The sequence below is a fragment of the Sinocyclocheilus rhinocerous genome, unplaced genomic scaffold (assembly GCF_001515625.1).
Source record: "Sinocyclocheilus rhinocerous isolate Xijiao unplaced genomic scaffold, SAMN03320098_v1.1 scaffold1456, whole genome shotgun sequence".
NCBI lineage: Eukaryota > Metazoa > Chordata > Actinopteri > Cypriniformes > Cyprinidae > Sinocyclocheilus > Sinocyclocheilus rhinocerous.
Genome location: NW_015630970.1, coordinates 292,471 through 305,923, shown reverse-complemented (window position 1 = coordinate 305,923; position 13,453 = coordinate 292,471). Strand labels below are relative to the sequence as shown.

General features: G+C 34.2%; 1 protein-coding gene and 1 long non-coding RNA gene across 2 annotated transcripts in view; both read right to left on the bottom strand.

The window, feature by feature from the left end:
- LOC107740767 (macrophage mannose receptor 1) overlaps nt 1–13,453 on the bottom strand; it is a 50,579-nt gene that overhangs the window by 14,489 nt on the left and 22,637 nt on the right. The gene's annotated exons all lie outside the window — the stretch shown is intronic.
- Nucleotides 1–13,453, bottom strand: part of LOC107740755 (uncharacterized) — a 24,882-nt gene that overhangs the window by 6,167 nt on the left and 5,262 nt on the right. The window contains exon 2 of the long non-coding RNA XR_001640119.1: nt 5,924–5,933. This is a non-coding gene — a long non-coding RNA (uncharacterized LOC107740755). The remainder of the gene's footprint in view (nt 1–5,923; nt 5,934–13,453) is intronic.

The following is a 13,453-nucleotide window of genomic DNA, read 5'->3' as shown; positions in this document are numbered from 1 at the left end:
ACTACATATTTGAACTGAGCAGTGTGTTTTTTCCATATGTTTGACTGACTGTATTTTAAAATAATAATGAACAGGCTGCATTGTCAAGGTAGCAATGCTTAACTGTGTGCACGCATGCGGCGCCGGCACAATCACTTGGGGTTTTTCCTTCTAACAGTGGAAACGGGTCAGTTGTCGGTTAGGAAAAATAACCGAAATGAACATCCCTAGTAGCAGCGTCTCATCCCGCGTTTGAAGCGAATAATTGTAGATGGGTGTTATTTGCTCACGCACCAGCAGGTGGCTCACGTGAGTCAACATGAGTCAAAAGAACCAGCAACTATGATGAAGCAGCCCTAAATATTCATAGGTTTCATGTGACGTAACACAGTGGTGCAGCCGCCATTTGTAGGACCGAATTGCAATTCCATCAATCTGCTGTGCTGAGCTATGGGCTGTGATAACAGCAAATCACAATGGATTATTTACCAAGAGATGGGGATGTATGGGATTCTTTTGATTTAATATTTCTCGTAAGCATAGATGCGTGTTTACATTTTAGTTTTTTAGTTAGCAAGTTCATAATGACACTTGCAAAAGTTTAAATTCTCGTGCGAGGCTGCTGATTTGCCAGAAAACTTTCGTTATGCTCCACCTAAAGCTAAAAAATCAATTAGATGTTTTTGATCTTTGATCTAAGTACAGTTATGTGAGTCTAGAATGGTAACGCTGCTCTAAACTTTGACGAACAACACTCCGATCCGCAAACAAACAGATGAAGAAGAGGAGGATGATGACGGTCCAGCGCATACAAGGAGAAAGGTATGTAGTTTTAGTTTCCACATTCTTATTTTTATGAATGTAACTGAATGTAATTACTTCAAGGATGGTAGTGTGAAGAGGATTTGTTTGTTCTATTAGTATAATAATTCTATAGAAGGACGTTCTTTTCAAATAATCTGTTAACTAAATATATAAGCTAGTTGCAGTGATTTTTACGATGACAATGTACTGCAATCAAATTTATATGCATCAATATGTCTGAGATCATTTGCAGTAGCTGTGTCCTGCTTTTACAGTTGTTAAATGTAAGCAGACGATCGTAGAGCAAAAGGGTGTCCTGCCGTTTTGTTTTACCTATCTTGTTTGGGTTCTGTTTTGTGTTAGGCAGTTAGGGAAGTAAACTGTATTTTTATTTCGTTATTCGATTAGGTTATTTATCTATTTTTTCCTTTCTAGATTTGTTTTGTTTGTTATTTTGGCCTTTGGGACATCCTGGAGAGATGCTCTTTATTTCACTTGCTTGTATTAAAATAAATCTAATCATTTAATATGACTAACATCGTGGATTTGTTTGATTATCGACCTTGTGTATTAAGATCGTAGAGCAGGTGGGTGTCCTGCCGTTTTGTTTTACCTATCTTGTTTGGGCTCTGTTTTGTGTTAGGCAGTCAGGGAAGTAATCTGTATTTTTATTTCATTATTCGATTAGGTTATTTATTATCTCTTTTTTCCTTTCTAGATTTGTTTTGTTTGTTATTTTGGCCTTCAGGACATCCTGGAGAGATGCTCTTTATTTCACTTGCTTGTATTAAAATAAATCAAATCATTTAATATGACTAACATCGTGGATTTGTTTGATTATCGACCAGAGTGGTTCGTATTTGGGATTCATATTACATTCATATTTTATATTTTGACTGGCAGTTTTTTCATGGGTGGTGGGGAAGTGCAAGGTTGTTTTATATGGAGTTTAGCATAGAAGCGTTTAAGCAGGCTCCTTCGCATGAGCTCTTGGAGTCGTGTCGAAAGTCTGATTTGTATTTGGTCGCTGATTTCTATGATGTTCCGGTCATAAAAACTGCTGCTTATGAACTAGTGCCAGAAGCGTACAGGCAAAAGTTTCGCTCACATGTTAAAGTTATCAGTCAAACTTATGTGGAGTACGCTCGGGAGAAAAGCGTGCTTTTTGATAGATGGTGTAGCTCCAGCAGAGTCGCTAACTTGGAACAACTTCGTGAATTGATTTTGATTGAGGATTTTAAAAACTCTTTGCCGGACAAAATTGTTGTCTATCTAGATATATATATATATATATATATATATATATACTGTATATACCATTTTTTCCCATTTTTTTGTGTTATTTTGGTTTCCGATCGCCAGGGAGAGGCTACGCAAGGTCCTAAAGATGACGGCCGCAACAAAAAAGTCATGTGACTGAAATCCATTAATATAGCGTTATGTCAAAATATTAATTTATTTAATTTTAAATGAAACGTAATCCTGATAGTATTCCCACTTTTTACAAAATGTAACTGTAATCCAAGTACTTGTAACGGATTACAGTTACTAGATTTTTGTATCCTGATTACGTAATGCTGTTACATGTATTCCATTACTCCCCAACCCTGGACCTGGCATCAGTTTCTTTCACTAACACTCACCGAGAAAAATGAGTTGAATCTTATTCTGTATCATCTTGTCTTTACAGGTTTGTTCACTGAAAAAAATAGATGACAAGAATACGACATGCTGGTTAGTTTTCTGATATTGAAAGTGCAACAGTTTTCTCTATAGTCAAGGGGATTTATTGGAAATGAGCAAGCAGACATGGCTGCAAAACATGTTCTTGCAGAAAGAATCAGTGAATGCAAAACCCACCCTTTGACATAAACCCCTTAATCAACCATTATAAGACAAAAATAAGAATGGGTAGAATTTCAAAATTATTTGAAATAAATCCTGTGATTGGATAAGATGCATCTACCCTTTTAATTCAAGACACGACCAAGTTGTATACACAAGGTGTTGGAAAGGCCAAAATTGACTGACTCATGGACGTTTATTGAAGGGTGAAGAAGCACCAAAATGTCAATACTGTAGTCCCAACTTTTCTATAAAATATGTTTTTGGTCTGTCCAATTTATAATGTTATGCGACAGCGATTTTTATAAGGACAAACTTTAAACTACTTACTTATGGACCCAGAAAACTTTCACAATTTTTATCCCAAGTACATTTAAAGAATGTTATATAGAATTCTGCTTAATCTTGTCTTTTTTCTAAGACAAATGTTATATTATATTTTATTTGTGATATTATGTTTTTGTCTGTTTAATTGGTAAAATTAAATACAACTAACATCTATAGTCAAGGTTTTTAGACACTTTCAGGCATTGTTCATGCATTTCATATGCTGACATGTTCACAAAGGTTGTTTAATAGGACAAAATTCAAGTAAACATAAGTATTTTTAATGGTTTGGTACACTGTAAATAATGATGACAACATGTTTTTTTCATTACTTTAACTCATCAAATGAACTAATTTAATTTCAGATAGGAGATTTTGACTTGATTTTTTGTAACATAATTTAAGTATAATAAGTTTTAAAGTTGAAGTAGGTGAATTTTTTTTTACAGCCATAGAAATCACAACAAACCCCAATTTACCTGCTCTGGAGTGACTGAAGCTTGATCTTCTCCCCAGTATATCAAGTGTCTTCTCTCAACATACTTGTCTTTTGCTATGTACCAAACTCTTTATGCAAAATATGTCTAGTACTGTACGTACTGTACTGTACGTAAGATGCTGAGACTGATTTACATTCTGATTTTGCTGCAGTATGAGGCTCTTTATTCAAATAATATCAGAGAGCATGATGATAAGAGCACAGAAGTGCTTTTTCACAACTATAAAACATATGCCACAAATGAATACCAGTGGAAATCTTTGAACTGATATGAAGCCCGTGCCAACAAAAAAGTGGGTATTTGAAGGTCTGTAACATCTGGAGAGAGTTACAGGTGAAGTTACTCCATGAATGACAATCTAATTCACTCCATTGCAGCTGTTTGTTCACATTTACTGTTCGACTATTGTTTAGAAGTTTCCATCAGAACAGCAACTTCTGAATGACTTCATCTAAGAAAGATGTGTTTTGCAGACAGATGGTGAAGTTATAGCATCTGACTGACCATATTAACCAGTCAAATCAACCTTGATCCCTTGGAAAAACATCTTAAACAAGCCCAAAGTGGTTTGCTTCTCTTCTAGCAGGTCTGGTTTGATTGGTTTAAGAGTTTTCTCTGGTCATTTCACTCTAGGTGAAAGTGTGATAATAATTTAGCCTACTTATATCCCACCTACAATCTCATGCGTATATGGATGTATTTTTACTTAAAGTGTGGTTCTACCAAATGTACATTTACTTATGTGTGCATACACACTGACATGTACTATACTGACTTAGATACGAGGTCAGCCAGTAGTTGATTTACCGATATGGATTACTAGGTTGGCCGATACCAATTAATCAACCGATAATGGACACTGAACAAAAACTAAAATAGTGCTGAATTTTATTACAAAAAAGTACTGAACAATACCTTTAAAGTGTAATAAAAATATTTATATTAAATAACAATTATACATTGTTAATTAACGTTAGTTTATATTTCATTAACTAAAATGCAACTTTAAAATGTAAAAATGCATTAGTAAATGCTGAAATTTACATGCTCTTATAAGGAACAATGCTTCTATGGCTTTTATTAACCTTAGTTATTGTTACAAATGGACTCTTATTATGATGTGTTACCATTTCATATAAATCCAAACTGATACTGCACACTGGACACATCGGGTTCAAGTCATGCAGCAGTCCGAAAGAGTTTATTCAGTCACCAAGTGGGCAAAAGTGCCCAAAACAAAGTGGCACAGATGAGTTTGAAGTTTATTGTTTGAAAAAAAACTGAGCAAACTGAAAAAGAAAGTGCAATCTATATTCTAGCTCTCTATATGAAGCATATAGACTTTATTAGAGCCACAGAAAGACAAATGTTTTGATGAAAAATGCACAAATCAAAACATGTCTAATTAATTTAAATCATAAAACCTATACAACTTAACATCAATTTATTAAAATTTAAATAAAATTATTAAAAAAAAAAAAAAAAAAAAAAAAAAACATTTAGGGCCCTATGAAATGTTTTCTTTTTTTCTCACCTTATGCTTTAATTGTTATCAAATTCTGTGTTTATCATGTCTAATTATTTTAATGCAATATATGATTACAATATTAATATTTTAATATAATTAATCTAATGATTAGTAATATATTTCTGGCACAATTTCTTAACATTAAACCAACATTTTATTTTGACGGGTTGCTGTGAACATTAATCACTAAATTTCTGTGTGTATATGTATATTTTACTATAATGAAATGGTAAAACGTTCAGGAGATGTTCATGTATTTATGTCCTCATTTAGTGAGGCGGCAGATGCTGAAATCACAGCGAGCGTCACATGCGCTTCATTATGTGTGTAGTAAACGAAACCACGCGTCTGCGCCACTCACAAAGAGACACGCAGAACATGCAAGATTCATATTTAAATAGCCTTTTTGAGGCTTAATATTTACAAACACTAGTCTATATTGCGATTTGATTTAAGTGTAATGACCTGCTTTTGATTAATTTATTTAAACTTTGACAAATTCGGTGACATTCTGCGTTATTCAGTAAATTCCATTTTTATGACTGGATTCAGCGTTTCCGTCCGTGTTTTCGGCATTGCGGAAATCATAGGGCCCTAATTTCAAATGCATTAATGTGACCTGCTTGATATAAACTAACGCAAATAGATGGTAACAATCATGACATCAAACATCGGGTCAGACTTAAGTGTGTTTTGGTCACATTGTTTTAACCGCTTGAGTTTTAACCATGTTAAACGAATGATGGAGTCATATTTTAACTGGAAGTTTGAAGTTGAAAACGTCTTGATGGATTAGTTTCAGCTTTTGTCTTCTCCAGATGTTCACTGATGGACTGGAGTGCTGTGGATTACTTGTGGATTATTGTAATGTTTTTATCAGCTGTTTGGACTCTCATTCTGACGGCACCCATTCACTGCAGAGCATCCATTGCTGAGACACTGATGCAATGCTACATTTCTACAAACCTGATGAAGAAACAAACTCATCCTAATCTCGGATGAGCACATTTTGAGGTAGTTTTCATTTTTGGGTCAACCATTTTTTTTAACAACAGCAGCACTTGAGATACATGAACAAAGTGTTTTTGATCATTTTCACAAAGAATTAATGGCCCCCAGAATATTTTGTTGTATCAATATCCAAACTTGCATTATGTCAGAAAGAACAGAGAATCCACTTTAAAAAATGAAATAAATTTATTCTACCTTCATGCGTTATTGTTTTAGCAACATTTGAATGTGGGTAAGTTTAAAAAAAAGCACAATTTTGAACAAAAATCTTAGAAAATGGTGGTTTTGTAAAAGACTACATCTGGATCAGATTCAAAACGAGTGTTTGCTTCCACAGATGAGTGATCGCTTCCATCAAAAGCTTCACAGTCCTAAACCGCTTCCTGGATCGACATTCATCGACAAGCTGTTTAATGTTTGATCGTATAATTTAAATTTGTATCTGCTTACACATGCAATCACTTCTTTGTACTTCTTCGCCATGTTTTGATCCAAAACTAAATACAAGGGGTAAAACAAAGAATAAGGCAAATAAACAACATAGAGGGTAACAAAGCAGGCATACTTTAGAGCTACACAAAGAGGCACACAAACACAGCCCAGCCCTCTCGAAAACAGATGCGACATCGCCTTTTATACTTCCGGCGGGGAGGCGTCAATGGAGACAGCGGACGAACCCATAATGAGTGACAGAAAGGGAAACCAATCAAGATCTAGTGGAAAACACAAACAATGAATATACAAACATAACTGATCGTAACACCGACCCAACTGTCCCAGCTATTTTAAGAAATAATAGTTGCAAGGGCCATGTTCTCTGTGTCTTCTGTAATGGTGGTGTGAAGGAAATTCTGAATTTAATCATTTTCAGCATTAATCTTAAAATAAGCTGATGATAAATAACGACTAACATTCTCCTTTCTCAGCAAGGCTAAATTTTAAGTACGTTTTGGAGAACAAAAATGTTAACCTTTAGAAGTGTTGCAATAATTAACATATATATACAAAGACGAGATGGCTAGACGTCTGTCTGAAAATATTAATAGCCATATGATCTTTTAATTTGGGGAATAAGATGAAGTAGTCAGTAACAGAGGGGTGATGTTGATTTGGCATATTAATCTGATCTGAATTAGGAGAGAAATACGCGCAAACATAGTTTACAAGCCAAAACAGATCTAAACAAATATGTGGGTGGCTTTTGATGTGAGAGAACAACAGGGGATGGACTTTTACGCTGGAGGAAACTTGAAAAGTACTTGTTACATTTTTGCATTTTTATTTTATCTTACACATATTAAACATGGTACATGGAAGCTCAAACATGCACACTAATGAGGTTTGTTTTTATGCATGAAGCACATCTGTTTCAGATTCGGTTATAATTTTCATCAGGTAAATTTCTGGCTTCAAAATTTCTTTGCCAACATATTAAGGTAGCTAAGTTTATTCATAATTTATTCATTATTTTTGTATGTTTTGATGTAGCCATTAGCTGTCTATGTACAATATTGGCTGAATGCACAAGACTGAGTGTAAATAAAATCAGTGATACAAATTTAAATACAATTAATGTTTTAGTGGCAATGATTACTTTTTTAATTAAATGATACAAAAATAAAAAAGTGTCAAAAAACATACAAAGTAAACATTGGGAAAATTTAAAAAGTTTCTTACATCGATTGTTCTGCATAAGAAGACGTCAACAGGGGTTATATGGGTTACTGTCGTCTTCTCTTTGTGTAGTTTTTGAATCATCATCTTTGGACATGCCATACACTTGCCTTATATGCAGAAAAGTGATTATTTTTTTCTAAAACTCTTAGTTTGTGTTCATCTGAAGAAAGGATGTTGTATACATTACAAGGTGTAAAGGATGGATTTTTTTTGTGTTCCACTGTTCTGCATATTAATTGTTGTTGTTGTTGCACTAGATAGATGTGTGATTTGATCTGTGCCATTGCATTTTGTTTTCTCCCTCTAATCAAACTTGTGTATGTCTGTCTGGCAAAATATTTAATGCAGTTTATTTTTAAGCAATTTCACTTTGCATTGAAAAGATGGTTCAATATGATGAATATGTCTCCTTTTCTTTTCTTTTTCTTTTTTCCTTTTGCTAGGTTACTTCTAATTTTTAATACTGGAGTACAATTTTAAGTCGTACTTTTTATTTTTACTCAAGTACGTTTTTGACCAGATACTTGTACTTTTAATTGAGTATAATTTTTGAGTACTTTTTGGATCACAGATCATAACCTAGATGTGCTCCGTTTGACAGAAACCTAGCTAAAACCAGATTATTACATTACTTTAAATAACCATTGCTTTTCACGGTTTGCATGATGGGAGATTTCATCAGGAAATATGCAGATACAGAGGCTTTTATGTTGAGAATGTCAGGTACTTCCAGACAGAGCTTCGTATCGAGGCTTGTATTGTTTTAGTGAAGTGACGTCACAGGTGACGTTCGAAGCCTCGTTTGACTGCAGTGCTTCGAGAAAGGGTTCACTTTTGATGGAATCGACTCTGCCTGAAGACAGTGGAAGAAATATGGTTTTTAAGCTTCCACTTGCACTGCCCTCTGTCCAGTCCACATTTATCACTTTTACCTTCTTTTATCTTGTATAAATAACTCCATCATTTCCCTCTGTTCAACAAAAGCACTGCCCGATTACAAAATTATGAAACAACACTGAGCATAAAAACTTCAAAGAATTGATTTATTCATCTACATTTTTTAATTGATAAATATGGGGTAAATGCACACAAATAAACATGGTCATAAAACTGTAGCATTCAAAACACAAACAAAGCATTTTTGCACATTCACACATCAATGAGAAGTTACTGATCAGATACAGTATGGTAAAAATATTAGGCTCACATTCCACTGTGTCAAAATTGGCCTGGGAATGTGAAAGGAGTACACTTTTTTTTTTGTAATGCAAGGGTTAATTCAGTTATTTGCTTGAATATTCTTTGTAATTATTTGAGGAATATAATAGTAATTTGAGAGAAAATTGCGTTACTAATAAATATTTGTATGAATCAGTTTCTACATTACGTATACAATCCAAAACCTATCTGTCACAGTCTTCAGTCACCAGCCCAGTCCACTTTGAACTACATTTCCCAGCATCCCTTTTGGTTACCACCTGCACACAATCAGCCATCACCACACCTGCCACCACACCAAGACGTTGTGATTTGCGTTACCCCAGTTGTCCTCCTCTTCTGTTACCCCACTACGACTGATATTTTTGTGCATAAAACTGATGCTAATTAAATTTCCATCCATCTGTTCTCCAAACCACCTGTCCTCTGACGGGTCAAACTTGACATGAAATTTTACATTCTTATATCAGCATTTGTTATTGTTCTGTGACAAATTAAGTTTTCAATCAGTTCAGTCAGTTGATTTTAACACCATTTAAGAGTTATATTACTCAGAGTTGTTCATATGTAAAATCACATAAGAGTTCAGACATGTTGATCAAGTACAATTAAACTAATTGAAGATTATACATTCATTTTATTAAGCCAGTGAATAGAAACAATTTTTCTTCCTGAAGTGCAATATTGGATTTAGAATGTAGCAATGTTTTCTACTAAATTATTGTACTCTACCTATATGTTTATTTGCCAAAGCAATATAAATATAAGTGACTAATAATAAAAATAATAATGGTCAAAATATTAACTAAATCATTATTAATCATCAACATACTTCATAACTGATTGATATTATTAATTTTTGTTTTTTATTTCTCTTATTATTTTATTTTGAGCCTTTCAGTTCCAGTGCATGTTCGTCTGTCGGGAGACACTGAGCAGGTAAAAATACAGATGAGACACGAAACTAACCTAAACACATTTGAACGTGAACATGAATGAAATTTAAGAGCATTTCAGCAATAAGACCACTGAAATGTCTATCTGTACTGTTGGGCTCAGATGATCGGGGATATAGTGCATGAGTCATATGGACTACTAATCTTTAATGTTATGATTCTGTAATGATAATTTATCAATAGATGTATGATGCTTTTTTTTGTCCAGTTTTCATGAGGATGCAAAAAAAAAAAAAAAAAGATTTTTCCTGGCTGAACTCTCCTGTTTACTTGTTTAGTTCACACATATATGTAAAACAGACGGTGACAAACGAGCTCTGGGTTTATGTAATATTGTTTAGGAGACCAGATGATGTTTTATTACCTTATATAGTTTTTACTGCAGTCAAAACTAAGGCAAACACACACAAACACTCATGTTTGCATATTCATGAATTTGTTAAGCTAATGATGCATGTCAAATGCATTTACACAAATACTGAAGAATCAAAGAAAGGAGTTATTTGCATGGAGAGTCACGTTATCATTGACGATTGTTCAGGATGAACAAACTGAAACTACTTTACTTCCAAGTAGTAAGCGGTAAAGAAAAGAAGAAACTACTTTACAACAAAAAGATGAGACAATGTCAAAATTACAATGAATAAATAGTGCATTTACACAATTCACAAGGAACCTAAAACAACACAATAAAAAATTTAAATAACTTAGGCTGTTAAAAGCATGGAGTCCATTTGAATCATACCATAAAACAGAACTTAAGAATCTTAGAGTGTTGTAAGTTCCAATGTAAAAGTGTCCACCGGTGTGTATACAATCCAGTGTAAGTGATCCAATAAAAGTGAGAAACTGGAATGGTAAGTCCTTAAAAACAACTCCTCAACCCAGAGCGTTCAGTGCTTTGGTCAGTGACCCTGATTGTTTGTCATGCTGCCTCCTTAATGATGGCCTACTTCCTGATTCTTGTCATGAGATCACTCACATGACAGGCAGACCCAGCAACATTTAAAGACATACACACAGTCAAACAGATAAGAGGAATAAAATGACTAAGACAACATGTAAACCCATTAAAACTCAAATATATAGATTAAAAAAAACATCATAATATACATTGAGTGGTATAAAACATGTGTCTTGTGTGACAGTGTCACAATTTTATACAATTCTTCCTCTCCTATAGAAGAGAATGAGTGGAATTGTTCCTCAGGGGATCTATAGTGCACAATCTGATGCGATACTGTGGCTGACGGCTGCATGGTTACAATTTTATCTCCAACAGTATCGATCTTGGAAGTAAAGTAGTTCATAAAATCATTACTACTGTGCTGTTGGGAAATGTCTGCACCTGCTGATGTTATTATTTAATTTTTATTTTTTTGTTAATTTGGGCATTGTATTGAATAAATACTTGGAGTTGTGTTTGTTTTCGTCTAAAAGAGACAAAAAATAATCAGATCTAGCAGTTTTTCATTATTTTTATTATTTTTTTTTTATTATTTGGGCATTGTATTGAATAAATACTTGGGGTTGTGTTTGTTTTCTTCTAAAAGAGACAAAAAAATAATCAGATCTAGCAGTTTTTCATTATTAAATTTTTTTATTTTTTTGTTAATTTGGGCATTGTATTGAATAAATACTTGGAGTTGTGTTTGTTTTCTTCTAAAAGAGACAAAAAATAATCAGATCTAGCAGTTTTTCATGCTTTTCTGTAAAAGAAGGTACTTTCCCGCCATGCAATACGAAATACCTCAAGTTTTGTTTTCCTCCAGCTGCGCTGAAGATCTGGACTGCTCTCTTTAGGGTGCGAGTGTGCTCATTATACCATTGTGTCAGACTGTTTTCCTTAATCTTCCTTAAGCGTAAAGGAGCACCCGTATCTAAAATGCTAGAAAAGAGAGAGTCCATAGTTTCTGTTACATCATCAAGTTATTGGATATGCTGAGAAATTGAGATAAATCAGGAAGATTACTTTCAAAGCAGTCTTTTGTGGTAGAAGTGATGGTTTTACCATACTTGTAACAAGGAGTAGAATTTACAGCTTTAGCTATATGGAGTATACATGAGACTAGATAATGATCTGAGATATCATCGCTCTGCTGCAGAATTTCAACACCATCAACATCAATTCCATGTGACAGTATTAAATCTAGAGTATGATTTCGACAATGAGTAGGTCCTGAGACGTGTTGTCTAACCCCAATAGAGTTCAGAATGTCTATAAATGCTGATCCCAAAGCATTTTTATCAATATAAACATGGATATTAAAATCAGCAACAGTTAAGACTTTATCTGCAGCCAGTACTAACACAGATAGAAAATCAGCAAATTCTTTAATAAAGTCTGTATGGGGCCCTGGTGGCCTGTATACAGTACTGTAGCCAGTACAAACATCACAGGGGATTTATCATTAACACTTGTTTCTCTGGATAATGTTGTATGAAGCACCATTACTTCAAACGAGTTATACTTGAAGCCCGCCCTCTGAGAAATACTGAAAATATTGTTATAAACTGTAGCAACACCTCCCCCTTTAGCTTTTAGACATGGCTCATGTTTATAACAGTAATCTTGTGGGGTAGACTCGTTTAAAAAAAAATGTAATCATCTGGTTTTAGCCAGGTTTCTGTCAAACAGAGCACATCTAGTTTATGATCAGTGATAATATAATTTTAAAAAAGTGTTTTCGTAGAAAGGGATCTAGTATTCAATAAGCCAAGCTTTACCATTTGTTTATCCGTATTAAATCTGATTTTATTTGTTGAACATCAATTAAATTGTTACTCTTTAATTGGTTTGGACGTTTTTTGCTAGCAGATGGTCGGTTTAGCCAGTCTCTCTGCTTCCTGACCTAGGCCCCAGTTAGTCAAGTACAAACTGTAAGGCCATGTCCACACATACACGGGTATTTTTATAAAGTTTTTCCTTCTTCCGTTTTTGAAAAAATCTCTGTCCACATGAAAATGCAAATGCATGCTATGAAGCACTGTCAAGAGCATGCCAAACCAACAGGTGGCGATATAATCTCAACCGTAAAGCCATGTTGGCCAATCAAAAGCCTGAAAAAGTTTCCAGTAGGCGGAGACAACAGTGTTTCAAGTAGTGCATAGATCAGAGACTTTGGGGGTTGAGAGGTGTAGAATGAGAGATGAGTTGATGGCAGTTAATCAGTGGAAGTTGGAGAGGAGTATAGAAAATAATAATCCTATTAATTTGTTTTTCACTATATAGTGTTAATTTCGTTAACGAAGACTATGACGAAAAATGTTCGTTGACAAGCTATTTTCCCATGACTAAGACGAGACGAAGACGAGACGACAATAAGGTCAATAAACGATAACTAAGATTAAATCAACATGCAATTTCGTTGACGAAGTAAGACGAGACTAAAATGTATTCAAAAAGATAAAAACTTTACCAAAAACCTATTTTTATTTTCGTCAAAAAAAGGAGACAAAATGTTATTGCAGACTGCTCTACACGCCTCTACTACGTGAGCTCTCATGAGTGCGGTTGCCAGATATCAAGAGTTCTAATCCCCGAATCAGAGCTTCGCTGTTAAATTCATACATTTTCTGCCCGGTGTGTTTTGCTTATTTTAAGCAAT